Source organism: Chlamydotis macqueenii, chromosome 11 (genome assembly GCF_036417535.1).
Source record: "Chlamydotis macqueenii isolate bChlMac1 chromosome 11, bChlMac1.mat, whole genome shotgun sequence".
In the NCBI taxonomy this organism is placed as follows: domain Eukaryota; kingdom Metazoa; phylum Chordata; class Aves; order Otidiformes; family Otididae; genus Chlamydotis; species Chlamydotis macqueenii.
The window spans coordinates 1878537-1903461 of NC_141566.1; the positions used below are offsets into that span (position 1 = coordinate 1878537).

The 24925-nt window shown below is 59.8% G+C and overlaps 1 protein-coding gene across 2 annotated transcripts in view; it reads left to right on the top strand.

Annotated features, from left to right (window-relative positions):
- The first annotated feature begins 12253 nt into the window (after positions 1-12253).
- The window catches only part of ARHGEF9 (Cdc42 guanine nucleotide exchange factor 9), a 185278-nt gene continuing 172606 nt past the window's right edge, over positions 12254-24925 (top strand). The window contains exon 1 of one of the 2 annotated variants that reach the window (XM_086756110.1): positions 12254-12475. The gene's annotated coding sequence lies outside the window, so the exon portion shown is untranslated. The remainder of the gene's footprint in view (positions 12476-24925) is intronic. The other variant, XM_086756112.1, reaches the window with a different exon arrangement.

The following is a 24925-nucleotide window of genomic DNA, read 5'->3' on the forward strand; positions in this document are numbered from 1 at the left end:
GTTTGCTGTACGCAGGGTGTAGGAAAGGTGGCGGAGGGGCTCTGCAGTAGGCAGCGGGTTTGCGTTAACGCATCTTTTCTTCACCTGCTCCAGGGCTGTTTGCTGTCGGAGCTGGAGGAGACGCCGGGCGCTGTCGCAGGGATTGGCGGGGCAGCGGCTGCACCCGTAGCCTTGCTTCCTGACCAGCTGCTGCATTCCAGCTGGGAACATCAGGGAAAGGCTTTCCCCCGGTCGGATGGAGCTGGGGCGCAGGAAGCCACGGTGCAGCGGGGTGAGGCTGCGGCTTTCCCGTTGGGTTTAAACGAGGGCCTTTTGGTCGAGGAGGTTCCACCACGTCACCAGGGAAGGCTGATGTTGGCTGCAGCTTTGGTGAGTTTTGCCCAAAATAGGAGCTGGGGGAGAAGGTGAAGGGGGGTTTGGGGCTGCTCCGTCCCTGCTCTGTCCCTGACAGACGTCCCACTGGTGTGACCTCCCTGTCCTGGGGACGATGAGGGACAAAGGCAGCAGCTGAGGCCACCTCCAACAACAAGCAGAGCGGGATTGTCACGGGGAGAGGCCACCAGCCCAGCACTTCTCTGGGGGGAAAAGCTCCTGATCATCTCTAATTGAATTTAGGGAGGAAAATAAAAAGAATACACAGGGAAAGGGCAGAGGGCAGGCGCCGGTGGGTGCTGATTGACGAGCTCCAATTATCTCCCTTCATTTTAAACACGGGCACAGGTCTGGGAGGTCATCAGCTGGGAAAAGTGAAGTGTGGAGCTGGGTCAGCGCCGCTGAGGGCTCTCCCCTGCCCAGGATGGAAATGTCGTCCAGAAAGGAAAAAAAAAAAGCTGTGGAAAGGACGGGCAGGTGCGAGGGTCGTGTGCCTGGTGGCACTTGATGGTTCCCGGGGCAGGAGCTCAAATCTCATCCAGGTCTTCAAATTCTCCCTCCGGAGCCGTGATCCTCTCCCACCTCTTTGCAGCCTGCCGGGCCGGTATTCCGAGCATCCTTCCTGCATCCTTCGTGCTTCTTGACTTAAAACACGTTCCCCAAAGCGCTGGGGTTGCCGTTCCACATCCCGTTTCTGAGGTCTGAGACCGCTAAAGCTGCAGCGGCGTTTTCTCCCGAGGGCGACGGCAGCGCCCGCTGCGCCGGCTGGCGCTCCCGGGCAGGTCCTGGGGTTATCCGGGCAGCGCTGGGAACGCTCACGACTGCAGGCGTTTAATTCCAGGCTGCCGGCGGTGCCTGGGGTGGGTTCCCCTCGGCTTCACCTGCGGCGAGGAGCAGCTTCCTGGCAGGGCGATGGATACGGCGGCCGGTACCGGAGGGGACGCTGGAAGACAGCGGTGTGCGGATTGGCAGCAGGACGCTGCAGTTTAATTCCACCTTGTCCCTCTCTTGCTTCCTCCTTCTCCCACAGCGTCCCTGCTGCACAGGCGGCGGGAGGAAGAAGCGTTTGGCCGCGGCAGCCATGAGGACGGCGCGATGGGCGCTTGGCTTGGCCCATCCCACCAGGGACGCTTCAGACCTCCAACTTCGGAGCATTTCTTTTTTTTTTTTTTTTTTTTTTCCTTTTTTCTCCGAAGTAATTTAAAAAGCCCCAACACAGGAACATCGCTCCACGAAGGAAGGCGCGAGCGTCTGTAATACCTGCAGGCTTCCCGCCACTCTTGTTTCCCAGAGGCTGGAGAGAAATGGGTCTTTCTGGGCCAGAACGTGGCTCTGGAGCAGTCTCAGCCGAGGATATTAATAAAAAAAAAAGACAAAGAGAATGTGGGCTTAGCAGCCAGCCCGTTCATCAAAGCAGTTGTTGGGATTTGTGGCCGTGACGCTCTTCTGACTCTGCTTCAGCTGCGCAACCCGGTCCGGAAAACTTCGCTTTACGTTTAATTTCATCTTTCTCTCTCTAAATCCTTGTTTTAAAGAGAATTCTCTGCTCTCGGGGGTGTGAAAGCAGGGACGAGCACCGGTCGAGGTGAATCCCTTTCCGAAGGCGTACAGAGCCGGTGGGGCCAGGCAGGGGAGGGATCCGCAGCCCAGGCAGCACCCACTTGGCGTGACCAAAACCATTTCAAATGTTTTGTGCCCTTTGAGCCGGGCAGGGGGCTCCCTGAGTGGGGGCAGACACGGCGTTCGGAGCAGCCAGCGCCTGGCAAGGAGCCAGAGAGCGGGCGGGAGAGCTCAGCTTTTGGGAATACCCTTCGGGAACAGCCAAGGCGGGGGGGTGCGGGGTGGGGACCATCCCCTGAGCGGCCTTGTGACCCGAATTCCCGCTCTTTGCGGGAAGCGCATCCATCCGCGCGGGATTCTGGCCCAGCCCTGATGCTGGGCTGACCTCTAAGGGAGAGCTCCGTTATTGCAGGTACCGGGCTGGAGCCGTGCTGAGCCGGGTCCCCCCAAAGTCCTCCCCACAGGCAGCCCGGGGGGCTGGGGGAGCTTTGCGGGGGCGCAGCGAGGGGACGCAACATGGCCGGAGCTTCCCGGCCTCCCCCGAGCCTCGAGCAGCGGCAGGTCCGAGCCACAGCCCCGCGGCGAGGCGCGCGGTGCCCCGTAAAATATCCCACCCAGGCTCCGTCGCGCCGGACGGACACCCACCGCCAGCTGGACGCCCGCCCGCCCGGGCTTGCTGGTGGCTTTCGCCATTTCCCCTGTTTATTCCCCCTCTATTTTTGCACCGAGTGACCGGACGAGAAAGCAGGGCGAGGTTTTGGGGATGGAGACGTCTGGTTGAGATCGTGAGCGCCGCTCTCACGGGGACGCGCACGCGGGATGAATGCACCAGTGCCGCGCGCTGATGGCAAAAAGCCGCTGACACCTCAAAGCCACGCACATCGGCATTGTCACTGTCCCCCGTCAAAGCCACTAAAAAAAAAAAGCCACCGCCGCACCAGACGCATCGCGGACCCCGCTCAGCCCAGCGCCACCAGTGAGACCACTGGGCTCTGCCCCAGGGACTGGGCAGGCGGCAGCTTTTGGTCAGCGAGCCTGAAAACAGGCCCTGTTTTTGAAAGGCAGCAAGATGTACACGATATTATTGCTGAGTGGAGCTGGCGCATCACCCGCTGGCAGGCGCGGGGTGCGAGGACGCGCTTTCGGGGGGTAGGCACGAATAACGGCTTCCTGGAGACCATGAGGTGGAGCCTACGGCACGGTTTTACATTATAAATCCAATTATCGCCTCGTTTCGCTCGCTGGGAGCTGCCAGGGCCAAGCAGCCGGATTTCCTCCCTCCCACATCCTTCTCCTTCCCAGGAGGGGTTTTCGGCTGAGGGACCGATGAGCCCGAGCCCGAGCCCGGCTGCGGCCTCGCTGAACCCCCACTCCCCCGCGAGCCCCGCCAGCTCACAGCTGGAGGGGGACATCGCTTACACCTTTCACCCGGGAGCGCTGGTTTGCCCGGCTGCGCCTGGAATAGCCCGGAGAGCGGGAGATGCCGTGCTGCTGGGACGCTGCTGGCGCGCGGAGCGGGAGGACAGAGGTTGCCGTCTCCCAGGCACCGGCTTTTCCTGTATTTCCTCCTGTTTCCGTGCGGCCAAAAAAGAAACAGGCTGTTTTCCGAAGCAGGGAGAGCTGCAGCGGGACGGGCCCAGCCGGGATGCAGGGCGCAGGGGGGAGCGTTTGGGGACAGGGATGTCCCATCCTCTGCAGTGGCAGCCTGTCCCCTCCTGGCTGGAGATGGAGGGGACCAAGTTGCTGTGGCAACTCTTTTCCTGCTTTCCCACAGGACAGCTTTGGAGCCAGGCTGCCAGGGCCCGGAGGGCACTATTGGCCCTTAACGGCCCTCAGCGGCTTCACCCGAGACCCACACCCACACCCACGGGCTCAGGAGCCAATTTAAGCTCCACCCTGGCTCTCCAGCCCTCCCTGGTCTTGCAGGGGTGCAGGGCTCCAGCCCAGCCCAGCCTGGCCACGGACCCCATCCATCCTGACGCACGGCTTGACTTCCCAGCCTGACCGTGGAGCTGCCTCGTCACCATGACCGTGTCTTGGTTGCCCTTGGCCACCAGCCCTGTCCTGCTCACCTTGCGCAGGTACCGTGGGGCCGGCCCCTGCCCTGCCAGCTGGGCTATCGCTCCTGGCCCTCGGCCGGTGGGGTTGGGGTCATCGCTGCTGACCTCAAATGTCCCTAAAAGGACCCCTAAAGGGTGCTCCAGGGCCAGGCAAGAGCTGCCGTGTTTGGAGAAGGGATGTCCAGAGGGCAGGGTGCCAGAGACCCGCCAACACAGAAATAAACCCATCCTCTATAAAGCCACGCGAGGCTGGCTGCGTTTGTTCTGCTGCCAAGAGCTGGCTGAGGAAGACTCCCTTCTCTTCCCCGCGCTTCGGAAACGCACGGGAAGGTTTCCAGGGCATTACTTAGCATCTCCAAAGGGTGGGTGGAGATGGGGCAGCGAGGCCGTGCTGCTTCACCCCGATCTGCAGAGAAGGTTTCTCCTGCTGCTGGGGCGCTGGGGGGAGCTCAGCTCCTCCTTGATCGGAGGGGACGCGTGCTGCCCGGGCGGGCTCCGGCTTGGAGCTCCAGCTTTGTGCTCCGTCTTCTGCCGGTGCCTTGGTTAATCCCCTTCCAGCGATGCGAGACGTAGGGATCCGCTGCTTCCCTTTGCCCACCTGCCTCCGTGATTTCTCCTCCGGTCAATTCTCACGTGCTTGGCTCCACCTTGATTTCTTTTTTTTTCCTCGGGAATACCCCACCCCGCACAACGGGGCTTTGTACCACCACCTCCTCCTGCCAGCCTTGGCAGATGCCTTCCCAGCCTCCCTGGGGCGAATCCCGCCCGCGTGTCGGTGCAGAGGGCTGGGCGGGGGGAAGGAACGGCACTTTCTCGCACGAGGCCCGTGGAGAGGAGGCAGGAACCCGCATGTCGGTGCCCGCGCGCGTTTTCAGCATGTCTGAGGACCTTCCTCCTCCGCCCTGGTCGCTGCCGCTGAACGGCGATGCGCAAAGCCGTGTTGGCTTTGATCGGGAGGTTTGCTCCGTTTGATCTGAGCTCTTTGATCTCCTGCCTCCCCGCCGCGCTCTGCGACGTTTTTCCGTGCGCTTTTTTTTTTTAATTTTTTTTCTTTTTTTTTTTTTTTTTTTTTTTTTTGCAATGTGGGGAAGCTGAATTCCGTGTACGTGTTACCATCATGCCAAGGACGTGCTGTGATCTCCTATGGGCTCCTGTTCCTTTTTGGATAAATCATTTGTTTGCAGTAATAAGTGCATCTTCGTGGGGAACTAAGGGGGAAAAAAGTGCCTGGGCACCTCGGGGAGGGTGGCACCGAGCGGCTTCCCCAGGCTCCCAGCTGTTGCACCTCGTAGTCCCCTTTGGGGACGGGGTTGTGAGGTTTTGCTGTGCTCCGTTCTAGAAAAACGCCCCAGTGCTGACCCAAACCAGCTTGGACGTAGGTGCCTCCCGTCACTGGCCCTGCTGCTGGTCGGCAGGTGACACCCCTTTGGTGCCGAGCGCGGAGTAACGAAGCGTTAGCGGGCAGCGCGGGCTCGGGCGCTGTGCGCTTGGTGTTCTCCTGCGACACACCAACTCTCAGCCCTGATTTAGGGCCCTTTTTCCTCCTCTTGAATCCTCCCGTAACACTGAACAGAACAGAACCAGCCCTGCAGCTTCGCAGCGCCCAGGCGAGGTGCTGGCATCCGGATCTAGGAGAGACGCTCGGCTCCTGGGAGCAGGAGAGCTGCGGTCACCAAGGCACCAGGTAACGGGGACAAAACTGGCCATGAACAGGCGTTTTTGGGACTGGCTCTGAACCTGGAATAAAGCCACCTCGCCATCGGTGCCACGGCCACGGCGTCGCACGCTCGGTAGCCAGCCCAGAGGGGCCTGTGCAAAGCCATTGCTTTTTTCCCCCCACAGAAAAATTCCCCATCAGCAGGGATTTTTTTCCAGCTGAAACCACCAAAGCTGCTCCCAGTTTTGCCGCAGCTGCTGGCAGAGCGGTTTCCCGACTTTGTCGCCGTGCGGACGCGCAGGGATGCTGATCCGCGGCAGCTGCGCTGGGCATCACTCAACCTCCCACAGAACGGAGCGCAAGCCCATTGCTGGCGCCATCGGGTGCAGGGAAGGATTGATTAATTTTTTTAAAAAGGCAAATAATAACGATTTTATCCGAGGCGATGGATTTGGCAGCTGGGCGGGAGCCTGTAGGAAACGGAGCTGGCTGAGTGCTTCTGCAGTGAGACAGGTAAATTAACACCGCCTGACTAATAAATCACCGGCTTCTGGCCCCAGAATTAACGCTCGTTTGAAGCGAGACAGATCTCGTTGTGAGGGACTTGCCTGGGTACCCACGCAGCGTTCAGAGCCGACAGCCGGCGGGTCTGGGGCTGCGAGGCCTCCGGCTGACCGGGGAGCTGGAACGCCGTTTTGCTGACCGTGAATTCAAGTCCTGCTTTTCCAGGACAAGGACTAACAGCCCCGGAGCGCTTTTCCTGCAGGATCCTTCGCTGGCTGCTCTCCCTGCACAGGTGCTTGCCTGCAGCCGAGGACGTCTCAGGTCCGGGACGGCCCCGCAGCGCCGCAGGCCCTTCTCTTGTCACACGGTTGGCTCTCCGCACCGTGACTTCCTCCAGCCCCTCTCCTGAAATCTCTTCCCGATCAGGAGGGCGATGGTTGGGTTTGGGATCCTCCCACGTTCGAAAGCGCGCTCCAGGGAGAGCCGGGGCTGGAAGCTGCAGGTCGGTAACCTCCCACAAAACACGAGGTCTGGGCTTGCCGGAGGGTGCCGGCATCTGGTGGGACTTCGCGAGGCAGGTGGCAACCTCCCCGTTGCTCTGAAGGCTTTTGCGTTCCCTCCCACGTGGGTTTTACCATCAGCAGGCAAAACTCCGTGGCCCAGGGGATTCGGGGCAGGCTGGATAAATAAAATTACTTCTTCCAGGCTGAAAATCAGCTGCAGGATTTGGCCTGGGTGCTGGGCCCTCCGTTCTCCTCCACTTGTTCTTGTCCCTGCTGAAGCAGCAATACTGCAGAGCCCACCGAGGAGACGGGTCCCTGGGGGTTATTTCCAGAGGATCCGGAGGCGAGGAGGGTCCCAGCCAGCACCCCTCCGTTCTCCACCTCTTCCACAGCTCTGCTGAGGTTTGACCGTGACCGAGCCCACCAGCGTCACTGCTGCTGAGCAGGAGCCATCCCGGGTGGCTTTGCCCGGGTCCCCGAGCCGCCGTGGGGCCGGGCGAGCGTGAGTCACGCTGCAGCGATCTGCTCCTGGCTCCCGCGCTGGGAGATCGTGCCCATCGCCAGCGTGCACGTTTGGACTGGTTCAAGCGGAGCCGCTGAACTGGGTTAACGGCTGGGAGCCGGGCCGGGGTGAGAGCATCGCTCCTCTCCCTGGGGAGAGACCCGGGGGCTCCCGCCCGCCTTCCCCCCGCCCGCTCGGGCTCCCCCTCCCGGTTTGGCCGCAATCCCCAGCACGGCTGAGGGCGCTGGGCCCACAAACGCCCTTTCCCCCTTTGCCAGAGGTGCGTGGCTGTGGGCTGGCAGCGGGAGGAGGATGCTATCAAAGGGAAAAATCTCCTCGCAGGCCATCGCACGGGGACAGCAAGGCGGTTTGGCCAAGAGCTGGTGGAGAAAGGGGGCTTTTGGTGCCGGCCGTGTTGCTGAGGGGTCCCAAGGGTGCCCCCCGCCTCTCGCTGGTGCATCCTGGGCCCGGCTGGGGCGGCCGCCTGCATCCCTCTGCTGCCGCACCGGGTCCCAGCCGCGTTCGCTTTGCAAACGCAGGAGACCACGGTCTCCTCTTCCACAAACAGAAAATAAGGAGACTGCAGGAGGTTTGACGTTAAAAACACAGATTCCAGACTCCCAGGCTGGGGAAGCAGTGAAAACCTGGGTGTTTCCCAGATCGTCCCTCAGTGCTACTTTCCCACGAGGTATTTGCAGCACGGCTGCAAGGGGGACAGTTTTTTTGGCGTCTTTAGGGAGCGGATCCCACCGGCATCGTCCCCTCCTGGGCACGGAGGGGTGCCGGGAGCGGGGGCCGTTGGGGCGGGCGCTGGGACGCTCGCGGGCCGGCCCCGGTGCTCGTTTGCAGGGTGCTATTAATAACCCCCGGGCTGGAGGAAACGAAGGAAGTGCAGTTAATAGGTGGAAATGTTTCCTTGTTTCCCCACTCGGGGCTGGGGGCCCGCCTGTGGCTCCCTGCCCCGCTCGCCCAGCCCAGGCCGTGGCTGCCGGCGGCTCTGGGAGAGCCCAGTTTGGGGAGAAGTGTTGAAGAACAGGGATTCTGGGGACGGCGAGAGAGCAAAGGCTAAGGCACGGCTTGGAGAGGGGGAGAGGGGTTTAGGAGCTGTTCCTTTGGGGTGAAGGGTGGAAAGAGCACCTTTATTTGTGGATTTTGGGGCAGCGTTGCTCCTCGCCGGTCCCGTGCCAGAGCTCTGTGGTAGCTGGAGCCTGGAAAAGCAGCTCGGGCTCAGCAGGGCCGGTGCGCGGGGCTGGGGTACGTGCTAACCCGTGGTGGCGGTTGTTGTTTGCTCCTCTGCCAGTTGGTTTCTTGTTAGGACAAGATCGTCCCGAAGGCGTTCCTGGGTGGAGCCCAGCCTGCTGCAGGGCAGAGCCGGGAAAGATGGAGCCCAAGCCTACGCCGCGCTCCGGCGGGGCACAAAGGAGGGTGCAAGGAGACTTTCTGCCGAGTTACGGAGAATCGGCCGGGGCTTGCAGCAGATCTGCGGAAACTGCCTGAGCTCCCGCAGTAGCGGAGCCGCTCCCAGCAACGTGCCCTGCGCTCAGCTCTCGCCGTCGGGATCTCGTCCTTTCCTCCAGGTCTCCCATCCTCCATTTGTTTCCCGCTGCGGTTTGCCACCCCCCGGGCCCTTGCGGTGCGGGCGATGCTGTGAGGGCGCCGGTGTTGGTCCAGGAACACACTCCTGTTAGTCACTCGGCGGGCCTAAGGTGATATTCAAAGTCCCTTCGCTCCTGTCACTTATTTCTCGCCTGGGCTCCGTCAGCTCCCGTCTGAGATGAGAATTGCCCATCCTCACCGCCAGCCTGCCGCAATTCCCGTCATTTCACTTATTGCAGAGCACTGGAAGTAAATACCTGGGAATTTCCCCGGTGTAAGCAGGATTTAAGGTCTTTCTGCTGGTTTTTAGGATCCTCAGTGTTTTCTGCGGGCATTAGGTTGCTACGCAAATGAACCCGGTTACGGTTCTGCTCCTCCTGCCTCCGAGCGAAGCCTGGGAGCAGGAGCCGGCGGGGAGCACAGCCAAGGGCTGCCCGGAGCTCAGCAAAAAATAAATTTGTTTTAAAAAGTAGCATCGTGTCAGGGAAGTGTGTGCTTGCAGGGACTGATCCTGCAAACCTTCCTCAGGCGTCTGAACCAGTCCCATGGTCCCACTCCTGTGCCCAAGCTGCTCCTGTGCCTGATTAGGGGAAAGGATTTTGGGGAGGTGAGGGATGGCAGCTCTGACCTGGGGATGAGCAGAGGCGGCACTCCTGTGCTGGGTAAGAGGGGTTTGAGGGTTTTTTTTGGAGGCTTTTCATAAAGGGGAGCCTTGAGCTGCTAGGGTGATGGTCCTGGGAGGCTGGAGAGATGGCGTGGCTTGGCCACCTCGCCCCCAGGCAAGGCAGGGCGGCGCTGGGATGCCGAAGCCGAGGAGATCTCTGGAGGGGCGGGCGGCGAAACAGCTGCCGTGTCTGTACGGCTGTAGGTTTCCTCTCTCGTGGGCGTGCAACCAGGCTCCTGGGACCATCGCTGCTCAGGGCTCTGCAAACGCCATCCAAACCGACATCCAAACGCCAAAACCCAGCTTCAGAAGGTCAGGAAGGGCCAGAGCTACGGACCGTCCTGAGGACAGGACAGAACCATGCTGTTTCAGTAGCCGCTGACAGTCAGCTTTAGCTGGAGAAAATGGAAATAACATTGTTGGGAGGGAGGGGAAAGGAACCTCGTGCAGCGCACCTTGGGCTGTTGGCAGGGGCTGACTGAGCAGCGGGAAGGAAAAGCCCCGTCCGGTGGGCTGCTTGTTAAGATGTAAGGGCTGGTACAACGTAAAAGCTGCGTTTTGGGGGAAGGGGGCCCAAGGGCGTTGCTCCCTGGCTCGGTACCGGTGCGACTTTGTAGGACAGAAGGGTGCGAGATGCCGTCTGCCGTACCCACCGCAGCATCCCCCCGGGCCGGGGAGAGCCCAGCTCCTGTCCTCCCCTGCAGCTTAACGAACACTCAAAATCTCACTTTTTCCCATGGAAAAGGCGTTATCCTTCACCTGAGACTACAACCGCAGGCACAGATTTGCCTGCTGATCTTTTTTCCTGCCAGACCATCCTGCTCTCAGGTACGCTGATAAATCTCTGCAGTAAAAAATACAATAAAACACCAGATCGCACGAGTTCTGTGGCACGGAGGCATCCCAGCTGCGGCGCAAGCCGGGCAGGGATGGATGTGGGTGTTTGGAGGAGCACTGGAGCAACTGGGGTGGATTTTTTGCCCTCAGGTTAAAACTCCCCAGGAATGGGTCCATGGCGTCAAGAGCGAAGGGGCTTTTTGCTGCCCGTGCCCAAAGCCACAGAAAACATTTGCAGTTCGACACGCCGCCGAAACAATTGGAAAACCAGGTGGAAAAGGCTGAGCTTGTGCTGCTCCACGGAGTGACTGGTGTGATGATCCCAGTTACACCTAATTGTGGTTATCCTGTTAGCAACACCCTCTTTCTGCAGCACACACCCGCCTCTCCATGGGAAACAGCGGTACCCGAGCTTCGAACACCAATTACACGCCATGGAAAAGCAGCAATTAAACCCATTAAGCCTTGCCTAAATAATGATTTCATTTCTCTCCAATATTTTTGACGTTATAAAGGCTGTTTCTTAAAACAAAAGCAATTCTTTTATTTGCCTGATCTCCCTTTTCTCCGGGCAGGAACGCCTCCAGCCCGGGCGCTGATGGAAAGCGTGGCTGGGTGGGCAGGGGCTCTCCGGAGAGCGGAGACGGGGCAGGGGAGAGCCCTGCTGCCTCGTTTTAAGCTTTCGGGGCAGTGCTGCTCGGAAGTTAATTTTCCCCAGGGGTGGTTTTTTAGGGTGGAATCAGGGAGCCCAGCTTCCACCGGTGTGGTGTGGGGGCTGGGACGGCTCAGTGCTGTTTCCCCAGGTGTCTGCGGGTTCTCTGATGAGTATTTTGGAGCACCTGGCCCAGCCCAAGCGATCTGGTTTTGCCCAGGTGGGCTGGCCGCCATGTCCAAGGTCTTCATCCTGCGTGGGAGGAGGAGGAAGGTGGGGAAGAAGTGGTCCTCCTCCCAGAAAGGGAGATGAAAGAAGTTAACGGTGAGCCCAGACCATGATGGCAACCTTGTTTGGGAATCAGGAGCCTGGATTGAGGTAGTTTTTTAAAAAATCTCACCGTGTGGGCTGTTCAGCAGTGGTGGGGAAGCCGTGATGAAACCTGGCGTTTGGGAGGGGTTGACCTTGGACGGACTCAAAGTGTCCGCAAGGGCAGTGGCCTGCGCAGGGCTGGGGGCCCTCGACCCCTGCCGAGGGGGCCGGGGGTGGGCGGGCCCGTTCCATAGGGCACCAGGCTGGTGCCCAGGCCTCAACACCGGGTTTTGGTGCCTCAGTTTCCCCGAAGGTGGGGGTTGGTGGGTGTGGGGGGCTGCTGCGGGACAGGTCGGGCGTGCAGAGGGGCCATGGTTCTTACCAAGGTGGGGCTGCGGTGAGCGGGGCCACCACCTCCCCAAAAAGCATCTTCCCCCCCCAAAAAAAAAAAAAAAAAAAAAAAAAAATCCCTCCCCGGGCATCGCCGCCCGGACGCGGAGCCGCCCCCGCGCTTCCCCCGCGCCCGCGGAGCGCAGCCGGGCGGTGCCGCGCAGCAGCCGGGGCGGAGGGACGGGCGGGGCGGGGGGGCACCGCGGGGCGGGCTGCTCGCCGCACCGGCTGCAGGCAGTTTCCCTCCGGGCTCCCGCTCGCACCCAGCCCCGGGATTTTCTTTAAAAAAAAAAAAAAAAAGAAAAGAGAAAAACTTTTTAATTTTTTTTTTTCTGGGTTTTTTTTTTGTTGTTGTTGTTTTCGAGCAGCGGCCGGCGCCGGGCGGGCCCCGACGGGACGGGGCTGCGGGGGATGCGCGGCGGCGGAGCGGCGGCGGCAGCGCGGCCCGGGCCGGGCCTGGGCGGGCGCCCCCCGCGCCCCGCTGCCCGCGGGCGCCCGCCGGCCCCCGGCCCGGCCCTCGGCCTCGCCCGGCCCGGCCCGGCCCTGCCCGCCGCTCGCTGAGGGCTCGGCCGGGGCCGGGGGGGCCGGGGGCCGGGGAGCGCTCCCGGGGCAGAGCCGGGCCCGGCGGCGGGGGGCGGCCCGGCGGACGGGACCCTGCATGGCACGGGCACCCCCTCCTCCAGCTTTTTTTTTTTTTTTTTTTTCAATTTTTCTCTCGGAGGAGCTCGCACCGTAGGTAGCTTCGCTAATTTTTTTTAGTTATTTTTATATTTCTTTTTAACATTTCAACTGCAAGACGCCAGCGGGAGAGTTGCGGTTATTTCCCGGGACCCCGGTGGCGTGCGGCGCCGGGGCCATGCGGTGCGGTAAGAGCGGGACCGCGATCGGGATCGGGATGGGGCGCAGGGCGATTTCAGCCCTGCCAAACCCGCGCCACCCCCCTGGGCAGGTGCCTGCGGGCCAGGCCTCCCTCCCCCTCCCCAGGATGAGCAGAAACCCGTAAAGTTTAGAGTAGTTTTGAGGGGAAAATGACCCATGTAACGCGGAATGGCCATCCTCTTTCCGTTGGCTTTCTCGTTGAGCTGCTGAGGAAGCGCCGGCTTGAAGCTGAGCTGGGCAGTTGCTCCTGCGGGCCCGATTCCCGTCGCTGCCTGGTTCAATTTTCCACTTTGCCCGTCGGAATTCCGTAGTTCGTGCCCGGCGTTCGCTCGCGTGAACTGCCGAAGAAGTGGGTCACGGCTCGCCCGGCCCGATTCAAAGCGTGTTTGAGTCCGGGCGAGTGTTTCCCTTGGCTGCGGTGAAGGGTTTTTGGGTGGGAGGGTGCTGTCCTCACCGGTTTTGGCTGATGGGGCAACCTCGGTGAGAAACTCTTACTCATGTGTTTACAGAGCCTGGCTGCGGGGCTCCTCTTCGATGCCGTGTTTGGATCTTGTCGCTTTGTTTTACGCCTTTGCATTTATTGGATTATTTCAAAATCGAGGGATTAAGAGCTGATATAACCTCCCTCCTCCTCCCTCGCCCCTTATTGTACGACGAGGCAGGTGACGCTGCGGCCGAGCGAGCGCCAGCTCCGTTTTTAAACTGGGCCCGGCTGCGGCACAGAAGTGGTGCGGCGCGGGGCTGAGCGGCTGCGTGGGTTCCAGGTTACGAAAACCTCCGTCCGGGAGGCAGCGGGCTGGATCGCAACGTACCGTCGCTGCTGGAATCAAGTATTTGTGGAATGCTGCTCGCTCCCGCCACGGTATCTTCACCGGTTGGCTTTGGGGAAATTAAAAGTGCCAAACTGGCGTCTGTTTGAGTTAACCTGTCCCGGGCCGGGTGGGTGCGGTGCTGGGGACCCTGCATGGAGGCGCTGGGCTCGCAAACGCTTGTCGTGGTTCCTCGAGCGCCGGCGTCTCCTGCGCTCTCCCGCCGCCGTTACCGCTGGTTTTCCCCAGCGCTCCTTGCTCTCGGCCATCCTCTTGGGTGGTTTTTAACTCTTTTGAGTTTTTAACTCTCACTTCCAGGTGAGGCGTGAGAATAGGTTTGCTTTTGGACTTCTCTCCCTCAGACGGCTCAGAAACGCTCTCCGGAATCCCGAGGATCTGGGGCCGGGAGCCGAAAACCACCCGGCTAATTACTGCAAGCCGGTTGCACTCGGAGCAATTATTTCTGCCTGTGTTTACCCGGCTCTTTGTTTGTGTCTTGTGACCTCAAAGGCTTCCCCAATTTTTGCAGTAATATTGGCTGATTTAACAAAATTACTCTGCCTCGCTTGAAAAAACAAACAAACAAAAACCCAAACCCCAACCAAACCACAACCTGCCGTAATAAAACGGGTGAAAAAGGAAGGGGAAGCAGAAGGAGCAGGCAAGAACGCAGAGGGAAGGCTGCTGCCGGGCCGGCGCTGCTCCCACCCTGCCTGGGCTCCTGCCGGGGCCGCGCGCCGGGGCGCTGAGCGCCTGTCGTGCCCCGTGGCCTCGCGCCAGCCGCCTCGTGGGGCACGAGCGTCACCAACCTGGGGTTTTGTGGGGCTTTTTTTTTTTTTTTTTTGTTTTATTTACGGTTTGCTGTGTTCGGCCTTCTTATGTCCGACACGCAAGAGCTGCCGGTGGAAAAGAGGTTATTTCTGTGCTGGGTGCTGACACCGGGATGCGGGATTAATTTTCCATTAAATGACAGATTTATCGGAACTTTCTTAATCTGCGCAATATTCCCGAAAACCTGAGTTACAGTTTACCAGAAGGGGGCATTTTGCAAACACCATGAAGGATTTCGGGAGCGCGGGAGAGGGGCTGGGTGAGCTCGGCTGGATCAGTGAGCGGGCAGCGACGCGCGCCTGGAAACCGCGGCCTCCCGAGGAAGAGTTTTAATAATTTCTGAGCTTCCTGCGCGTCCACGGCGAGGGCCTTCCTGGGCTGAGGGGGGAGGGTGTAAAAGAAGACCCTGGGGTTTTCCGTATTTTGCTGCGGGTGTTTGTGGTGGGTCGGCCCTGGCCGGGTGCCTGGCGCCCACCCGGCCGCTCGGTTGCTCCCCCTCCTCAGCTGGACAGGGGAGAGGCAGTGAAACGCGAGGCTGGTGGGTCGAGGTGAGGGCAGGGAGATCGCTCAGCGGGTACCGTCATGGGCAAAACGGGCTCCACTTGGAGAAATTAGTTTATTGCCAATCAAATCAGAGTAGGGTGATGAGAAATAAACCCAAAATCTTAAAACACCTTCTCCCCACCCCTCTCTTCTTCCTGGGCTCAACTTCGCTCCCGATTTCTCCGTCTCCTTCCCGGAGCGGCGCAGGGGGATGGGGAATGGGGGCTGTGGTCAGTTCATCACACGTCATCTCTGCCGCTCCATCCTCCTCGTTCTCTTCCCCTGCTCCAGCGCGGGGTCCTCCGTGACCTGCTCCGATGTGGACCCTTCCCACGGGATGCAGCCCTGCCCCGGCACAGGCTTCTCTCTCCACGGGGTCACAGCCTCCTCCGGGCATCCACGGCGTCTTGGAGCTGGCTGGCGTTGGCTGTGTGGGACGTGGGGGAACCTTCTGGCACCTTCTCATGGAAGCCATCCCTGTAGCCCCTCACTACCAGAACCTTGCCACGCAGACCCGATGCAATGCTTTTGGGTAGGTGGGTGACTTCAGGGACAAAAAAAACCCCTCATGGAAATGGTTTCTGGCTCTCTTTGGAAAAGGTTGTAGAAGAATGAACGAGACCAGCGTTTGATGACAAGCATCACGAGTAGAGCTAGAGGGATGGTAAGGTGAGACGTTAGAAAGGTGTTGAGTGTGCGAGGGTGGGCCGGAAGGGCCCGGGGTCCCGGGGCCGGGGAGGGGACGGCAGCGGAGCCCAGGCGAGTGCCGTTTGCAGCTCTTGCATCGTGCTGGCGGGTGGGAAGGCGGAAAGCTCTTGAGCTTGGAGCAGGGCGCTGGTGGTGTCTGCGTTGAGCACGCTGGTTCAGTCCTTTCCTGTTTCGCTAATGGTTCTCCCCATCTCTCCCCCAATCCTCGAGCCCAGCAGAGCTGGGGAAAACCCAGTTCCCAGTTTGCTGTAGGAATTCTTCATTTGCTTTGCTTTGCGTTTGGGTTTGCGATCCGTTCTGATTCCTTATTCATGGCAGGAGCTGCGACAGGTCAACACCGGAGCATTTTGAACGTAGTTGCTACCTCTCGGTATCTGATGCGGTGCCGACGGTTGCTCTTTTCTTGCTGGGACCCGTCTCATCTGCAGACCGGTTGCCTCGCTGTGAGAGATGCCCTGGGGATGGCCCCGCTCCCGAGCTTCCTGCACTGCAGCAGTGGCGACGGTGCTCACGTTCACCCCGGGCAAGCTGAGACTGAAGCCTTCCAAAGTACACCCCGCTCCGAGGTGGTGTTTTTTCCCGCGGGCTGCGGGGTAGCGCAATACCCGTGAGAGCGCGCCGCGGCCAGATGTTGCGAACAGCTCGGTGTGGTAATGAATTATCCACAGCCATTCCCAGGCTGGACGGCTTCGGTTTCGAGCTGCTGGTACTTCCCGTCCGGGACTTGGTTGCGGCGCTTTGCTTGTTGCCGAAGCGGCGTCCCCAGCAGCCTCGTGGAGCTCCCCCGCTGTGCGCGGCAAAGCGGCTTTTCTCGTGGTTTTCCCGTGGTATTTTCTCCCGGGAGCTGGTGCGCGCCGCCGTGCAGGAAATTCTGGTTGCGCCGTTACTGCAAAGCCTATTGTTTGGGGCAGGAGCAGGACTCGGTCTTGCTCACATCCTGAAACGTCTCGCTGGGTTAGGATGTTGTAGAGCATCCAGGGCCGCTGGCGGAGCGGCACGGCGCGGGGCTCGCGCTTAGCCCGGATCCCCGTGTTTCTGCTCAAACTCGCCGCTTGGGGTTTTCACGGGAATCCTCAGGGTTGAGGAAAACTTGGAGTGAAACCAGAGTCAGGGCATGGTCCCTCACCATGCTTTGCAGCTTCTCGCTGCTTAGCCTGCTCCTTCTTGCGTGGCTGACGCGCTGAGCGATGCGAGAGCAGCGTGCGCGGGGGAGACAGAAACCCATCCGGCCCTGCCTTTGGGACGCCGAAAGCCCCGCGGCCTGGCTCAGCGGGCAGGCACGGCGCGTGGCAGGCTCTCTTTCCGTCTGCCGCAGCCTCGTGCCTCGGTTACGCACCTGGTAACCTGGCCGTGCCTCGGTTTCTTATCTGAGTGCGGGGCGAGCGCTGTGCTGCCCGTGTTTGCTTTCACTTTGGGTTTTTTTTTTTCTTTTTTTTCCCTTGCTCATCTTTGTGGCTCAGACGGTTGGCAGTGATAGCCGCCTTTCCCAGGCTGTGCCCGAGTTGCGAAACACCGTTCCTCACCCCTGCGAACCGCAGGTCCTCTCGCGCAAGGCTGCGTGCGTGTGATGCCTTGGCCGCCGCTTGCCCGCCGGCAGCAGCAAGAGGGTTTGGAAGCTTTGCTATCGGAATCGCGCTCCCCCTCGCTGCGGGGATGGATGCTCGCCCCTCGGGTTGCCTGCCCAGGCTCTTGGCTTCCCCCTCGCTGGGGTCCCGTGGAAGTTCCCTGGGCTTTGGCAAACTGTGTCCCAAACAGGGATGTTTCGCCGCCCCAGTAAAGCCCTGGAGAGCCTGCACTGGCCGCGTGGCACGGCCGGCAACCTGCCCTGCGCTGGGAGCGGATTTGCTGCTGGAGCATCTCTCAGTCCGGATGCCGCGCTTCGGGGTGAGGAGGTGAGCTGCTGCAGCGAGGCGCTGGTACCTTCGCTTCGACAACCGCCGGCTTCAGCTGGGTTTGCAGAAACGGGGCGGCTGGCGTGAGACCGCGACCCAAAAGGCTCCTCTGAGCGGCGCAGAGCGCGTGCCTGGCGGAGGGACGGGGAGCCTGGCAGTAGCGGTCCCGTGTCCCTCGTCGCGCTGGGAGCGCTTGCCGCTCGTTTGCTCTTGCGGCTCCCCCCGCGCCAGCTGGTGCCGTCCCGCCGAAACTGGGCTGACGTTGTCTGCCGGAGGCGCCCGTACACTCAGGGACTTGTTCGAGAGAGCTGTTAATGGGTTTAAAACTGCCCCATTTCACAGGCGGGTGTAAAAAAAAAGCCTATTGTGTGTAAAAACAATGCCACCGATGTGAGCGTCTGCGCTCAGCGCTGGAGTGGTATGAAGTCGCACGTCTGGCTGGAGCAGCGCGGCCGTGGAGCCTCCGGACTGTTGGCGTCGGCCAGGCGGTTGGTGCTGGGCAGTGCCTGGACTCCTTCGCCCGCGCTGGCGTGGAGGATGCTGCCGGCTGGGTGGCTGGAGGGTGGCAATAGGGTCCTGCCTGAGCTCGGGCAGCACGGCGAGGAGGAGGAGGAGAACATCCACCGGGTTTCTGAGCAGCACAAGGAGTTGGGTTTGCACTGGAAGGGTGCTTTGCGGCGAGCGAAGGCGCCAGCCCCGGAGCCCGTCACCACTGCCCATCCCTCCGCTCTGCAGCAGGGAGCTCGACAGCGTTCCGGGGTGCAGAGCGCATCCTAAATTTCTCTGCTCTCTGATTTCCACACCGTAGCTGAAAAAGACCCCGGGAGCAGGCGAGCAACGCATGCTGTGTCCCTCGGTGACCCTCTGCCGTCGTGCCCAGAGCATCCGCTTATAGGTAACGGGCAAAGCCAGGAGAAGGAGCAGGGCTCGAGGTGGCGGCAGCCTCTGAGCATTTTCACACCGCGCCGTGGACAATGCCGGCAGGCGGAGCGCAGCCGGGGCGGATGCACCGGAGCCCACCGCAGCCCGGGGGATGCTGTGCGTGGCCGCGGGGGATGCTGTGCGTGGCCGCTGCGTTTCCCAGTGAGATTTTATACAACAGCGGCCCATGAGTTTACTTTATACGGTGTAAGTCCTGCCAAAACAATTTCTTCCTGTTATTGCTCCTCCAGTCTTGGCGGAGGAGCCTCCAGCCTTTCGCAGGGAGCTGGGTTCTCCCGGGGCTTCTCCTGCTCCGAGCCAGGAGTGGCATTTTCCAGGGTGACTCTTCTACAGTCCTTTAGCTAAATTTAAAAGTTACATGTAGGTAAATGATGAAAGGAAGATCTGAGGATCGTCTGTGTAGGTTTTCTCCCGAGCTGAATGGATCGGGTTCATTTTGGGCCATTTCCCGTGGATTACTGCTCCAGTGACAGAGGTGGCTCCAGGATGGGAAAGACGTTGGCCTTGAAGACGGATTCTGCGTTGGGATGCGTTGAAGTGGAAGCTGAGACAACGTGGGGCTTTTCATGGACCTGGCCTGGAGCTGGGAGAGCGCCGCGGTCTCGTCACCTCCCCAGCTGGGACTGGGTGGCTTCAGCTGACGTTTCGTGCTGCCGCGCCGTTTTGTTTCCTGGCGCGGAACGGGATGCGGCGGCGCAGGGCTGCTGCGCGCTGCCATCGCCGTGCTGGGTTTTCCTTCCCGCCGGAGGGCTGCCTGGCTGCCTCGTGCTCGCTGGGATGTAAAGCACCGGCAGGCGTTGCCAGATCAGCCACAGTCGCCTACGATAAAGAAATGGTTTTGGGTTTCCCACTGCAAGCGTGGCGCCGGAGCTGGGAGGGCTCTCGCCGGCACTGAACAGTTTGACCGAATTGAACCGGCTCCACTCCCGCTCCTAAGAGCGGGCTGCTGAGAGGAAGGAAAACCAGGAACAGGCTCCTGGCTCTCCAGCGGCTGGTGTCTCCTCGCTGTGGGATGCTGCAGCAGTGCCCGTGGTAACCCCAGGGGCAGGTATTGCCTTTCTGGCCGCACTTTGGTCTGTAACTGGTCCCCGCGACCGCTGGCCGTAATAAATTAAAGCCAAGTGTTTTAATAGGCTTTTATGAAGATAATGAGTGGCATTAGGTAGAAATATTTGTGTAAAAGGGAAGTAAATAAATGCGTTTCAGGGCATAAGCCAACCTGTGTTTGACACAGCTGGAGGCAGTTTTCTCCGAGGCACAGATTATTCCATAATTGCTCGTTAGTGAAGTTCTTGCCTCCTTCCTCTGCGACGTTTGCCCCTGCCCAGAGCAGAGGAGGAAGCCGTGGGTTATGTGGAAGCCCGGTGTGATGCAGGCTGGCATGTTTGTCCTCCTTAACGCTCCTCTGATGGTGATCGGTGGGGTTTGTGCCCAGAAAGGGCAATGCCACGTCAACTGTCTGCAGGAAATACCGGGAGCCTGGTCGTGGGTTTCAGGCTGGGACGCTCCGAGCGGTAATTACTCTGTAATCTTTCCAGGCACCTTGCTTCGATTTCTCGAAAGTTTCACCTTTATTTGCAGCTGGAGCGTAAACACGTTTAACGAGACAGAGCTGAAAGCACAACGAGGTATTTTTGGGGGCAGAGCTTTACCGCAGGATGCTGCAGGACTGCTCCACGGATCTGCGCGGTGCTGCAGCCGGGGCACCGTGCAGAAAAGCAGAAGTGTTGCCTGTTCTCCTTCGAACACACTCACAGAAGGAGGCGCAGCTTGGGCTGGGAGCAGGAAGGAGCCGCTGATGGAGATGCCAAGTCGTCTTTGGAGACCAGGTCTGTCTGGAGAAACCCCTCTGTGCCGCATTTCTTTCTGCTGGTGGTGACGAGCTGGGGTTCAGCCTCATGTGGCTTAAATCGTGATTTCTAGCTGTGAGGGTGCGGGGAGACCACGTTTGGAGCTGGGTAAATGACAGCCAGGTTTGGCCTGGAGGCTGTGGAGCCATACTGCTGTAGCGATGGGTCAGAATGGCATCCAACCCAGCTCCCAGATGAGATGCTTGGTTCGTTCCCCTCTTCCCTTGCCCCTTCTCGCCGTCGCATCCAGCCACCATTGAGGCCGGGAGTCAGAGTTCCCGGAGGTGGGAGGAGGAGGCGTGGCGTGGGAGGAAAGTTCGGCGCACTCTTCTCTCGGGGTTGAAACCAAACTGAACGCGGGCGTGTGCCTTTGACGTGAGGATCAAAAGGATCGGGTTTAACTGGGTACGCGGGCGCTTCCCTTGCTGCCTCCTTCCTGGCTTCCCTGGACCTGTTTTCGTCACGTGCCGGGGGCCGCACGGTCGCTGCCCGGCGTGTGTTTCTGCATCCGCGCCCTCAGCCGATGCGGTCAGGGCCGAAGCGTCCCTATGCCGGGGGGCAGCTCTTGGCAACCCTTCCCAATTGCCGCGGCTTTTGGGGAGGTGATTTCTGGCGCGCTGGCTGCGTCGGGTTTCTCGCTTTTCGTGCTGCGAGCAGTTGTGAAATAGCGGCTGTTCCGCTCGTGCCGGCGGCGGCTTCCCTGCCGCGCGCTGCGGCCGGCGCTCCCGTCTGCGCGCTGCTGGGGGACGGGGGAGCGCATGTTTTCAGACAGAGGAGAAGCCCCAGAGCGATTAAAGTCGACGGACGATCCCTCTGGCTTCTGTGGGCATGGAGTTTTGCTCGGGTTTTCTGCCGGCTGAGCCCACGTGCTTAAACACTTTTTCTTAAGCGTTTCCTTTGTCTCCTCTGAAGGAAGAAGGGGTCACTTTTTCCGCGCCGCTGACGTGAATGGTGAATCACAGCCATTGTGGGAAGGTGCTGTTACTGGGACCAGTAACCTGTCAAAACATTTGCCATCCTCATCCCGATGTCCTCGGGCGTTTTGCAGCCGGCGTGCCGAGTGCTTGGGCACGACCGCGGTTCAGAGTCCTCTTCTGGTGCTTCTCCGGTGGGATGGCCGGGAAGGATTGACTCTGTAAAGAATTTTTATTTCAAGGGAGTGCTAGAGCCTGTGTACAGGCGAGCCCGTCTGTTTTACTACGGGAAGGAAACGCGTCAGCGCGTAGCGAAGATCCAGCGTGCGGCCTGTGAGCCGAGGTGGTTTTGCCTCGGTACAGAGCGCTAGCTCCAGCCGAAGAGAAGCCGCAATGCTGGAATGACATCCAGAAAACTCAGCAGGTTTTGCAAACCCTGGCAGCGCCGGTGAGCTGAGCCGGGGCTGGCCCGGCGCTGCCTGTGCGGGCAGGTCCAGAGCCGGCGTGGGGAGTTCCTGCAGCCCTCGCGCCAGCTGAGCGGAGTTTGAACCAAATCAGTGAGAAAAGGCGAGCCGGTGCGCCTCGGCTCGCTGCGGGCTGGTCCTCCGCCTGCAACGGGCTGCGCGTCCTCGCAGGAACCCGCACGCTTGTCCTTCCCGAGGTGGGCCGCCGTCTTTGCGGCCTGGTGCCCTGCGGCTTGCCGCTGTGGAAGCCCAGAGCTGCGGCGAGGGCGTCGCTGCCGCTCGGCGTTGGCGAAACGCCGGAGCGTGTAGAGAGTTCAGGTTTGCGTGATGCGTGTTGGTTTTTGCACGATGGCGATGTTTGTACATCCACGCCGTGCGATTTCCTGCGAAAACTGGATGTTGCCCGCGTGCGTTCCCAAACTGTCCTTGGAGAGGGGGAGGTGTACCTGCCGAGGGATGCGACGGGCACTTTGAGGGTGACTGGTCCTGGCCGTTCCTGCTTACGGTGTTCGTTCGGTCCCTTGCCACCCACAGCAATAAATTCGCTTGCTGTTGAAAAGGAGTTATTGGAGAGATGTTAACAATATTGAAAAGAGTGAAATAAAAAGATGCATCACACTTGGAACAAAATCCCCAGCTGCTTGTAAAAAAGATTTGGGCGATAATGGTGATAACAGAGCTTTTAGCTGCTCCTGCTCGGCTGGGTTTTTAGCCCTAAAACAGGGGTAAGTGGGATGAGAGGACCGCGTGGCCACCCGTGCGTGCGCAGCCCCGTCCCGGCGGCCGGGGTGCGTGGCGGGGGCACAGCCGGGAGATGAAAAAGCTCATCGCTGATGACGCTGATTGAATGCGATGTGGCTTCCCCGTGTTCAGAGCCGCCGTCGCCCAGCGGAGTGTGGCTGGCTGGAGCGGGGCCCCGGCGCGTGAGGAATGCGAGCTGACAGCCCCTTTCGCGGGGAAAAGCCGCGTCGGTGGGACCGTGCAGCGGTCCAGACAGGGGATGCGCTCGCGGGGCCGGCGGAAAGGCTGCGTGTTTGGTTTGGGATCCGCGTTGGGTCGGCAGGGCAGGCTTGCGCTGGCAAACTCGGGTTTGGAAGTCGTGAGGAGCAGGTCTGGCCGAGCTGGACTGCACAAATGCAGGGTAACACCTACGGCAGCTTTGCCACCAAAACTGTGCTCCAGACGTCACCTGCACACCGATAATTTTTGCAAAGCACCCGCTGTGCGCGCCAGCCTGGGCTGCCCGCGTGGTCCCGGGTGGTGCGGAACGGCTCCGGGTGGCAAAGGATTATTTTTTGTTGGCGCTGTTGAGCGGGGAAGGTAGGAGAAAGGTGTCTGCGTGTCTCGGAGGCACCTCGTGACTTCGGAGGGTTCAGGGCATGAGATGGACGTGCCTGGATTAGGTGATACCCCTGCCTTGCAGGTGAGTATCAGACCCCTGAGAGCTCTGTGCCCCTCTGGGGTGGAAAGCCGCAGCCGGAGAGCAGCCCCGGGCACCCAGCAGTCGCGGTGCTTTTCGAGAAACGCAAGATTAGGTTTGTCGCATGCCGAAAAGCAATTTTGTGTAGGGCCATCTGCCTTCCCAAGGTGGGTGTCCCGGAACTCAGCGGTGGCTGAATGCACAGCAGGGGCCATTGGCCATCACACCTCCACGTACCCAGAAATTGGGTCGATTTTACTCCAAAGCGGTGCAGGAGGCTCCTAAAGCTGTTGAAGGCAAAGATGCTTGTACGCCCGATACCCTGGGCTCCAGTCTGAGGCTTGCCACCGGTTTCAGAGGACGGTAAGGCCGTGCCTCGCCTTCTAGTCAAAAGGTTTTGCCTGGTAAATTACATTTTTTGCAACGCGGTGCTGAGGCATCGAGAGCGAGCCAGCAGCCAGCTGTTGAGTTTGAAGGAGGTGTTGGTCGCTGGGTTTGCCGTGCTGTGAGGCGAGGCCGTGTGGCGGGTTCGTTCCTGGCAGCGGGTTGATGAGGGCTGGGAGCAGCCCGCCTCCTTGCCTTTCCGTTTCCCAATCCCAACGGATGCGTTCGGGTTGTTTGGTGGAGGAACCTGAGATGTGGTGGTTCCCGTTTGAACTGCTGTAAGGAAAAAGGGCACAAGGGGAAAGAAGTATGGGGGAAAGCCCACCCCGATAGCTGCCTAAAACAAGTAGGTGCCTTGATGTTGTTTGGGGGTGAGAAGCCCTTCGCCATGGCCAGGGGAACGGCAGGGAGCTGCTGAGTAACACGCTGAAGTAATTCTTGGAAATGTTGGAGCCGAACCGGTTGCTGCATGCGCTCCCAGGCTTTGCGTGTGGATTTGGGGGCCGTCGCTGGCACTCGGCTGTCATTTCTGCTCCTGAGCTGCACACACGTGATTGCAGGTCTGTAGCTATGGCGGTACATCTACAAACGCGACCCCGATTTCAACGCTGGCATCGGTGAGCTGCCTTGTGAGGTGGCACTTATTTTTTTCTAGTAGTAAATCCATGTCAAAGAGGAAATATAAATAAACTCCTCAAACAAAAGAAGCAAGGAAAAAATAATTCTTTCAAGCATTTGAGCAGGAACAATAGGGTAGGATATGCCCTCTCTGGGGAGAGCTAGCGGCCGAAGCCGATAGGAACGCGGTGCCGGCTGTACTCCGCTTTGCAGCTAGTGCAAACCTTTGCTCAACCAGGGATTATTTATAGCAAATGTTATGGCAGAAGCATGTGTGACCTGCAGGCTCCCTGCTAGGGGAAGAGCTTTCCTGTACTGTCTCTGGGACACAATAGACAATTATTTAGGCACTATCTTTGTCTCAAGATATAAACAATGAAATGCTGGCTACTGACTTCTGTTCTTCTGTTCAGACTGGGGGCAGCCATGCTTTATTTTTTCTGAAGGATTTCTGCGGGAGGAAAGGATTTTTAAGGGGCTGTTTGTGGAGAAATGTCACGGCTGTAAAGTTCCTGAGGCATCTCTGCTAAACTGACTAATTGGGAACGCAGAGCAACGTCAGGTTGTTGCCTCCCAGCATCCTCACGAAGGACGGCAGCCGGCGGCTTGGTGTTGTTCCGCTGACGTTAGCGGAGCGTGCGCGGGTGTAGACCCCTGAATCTGCCAGTTCTGTTGTGCTTTAGCTCATCTCTGTGGTATTAGAGTACCTGCATCTGCTGCTGGATGGTAATTAAATGTTCTTACATATAATTAACTGCTTTCAACTGACTGCCGAACAGCTTAAATAATCTACGTGTAGCGGCAGATGTTTCTGTATTATAATGGTGCCAGTTGGTGCCAAACACCTGAGAAGGCCGGGGAAGCAGCTTCTGCGCCTCGAAACATAACCTTGCGCTGGAAGGTGACCGCTTTTTCAGGCTCCCCCGTTGCGCTGGCCGTCCCTGTGCTTCCTGGGTGTCAAGGGGACCTGGAGCCGCCGGCGTTGGCGGTGAGCTGGTCCCTCCCCTGGCAGCACCAGCACAAGCCCCGTTTGCTGACCGGTGACTCTCTTCCCCTCGGCCG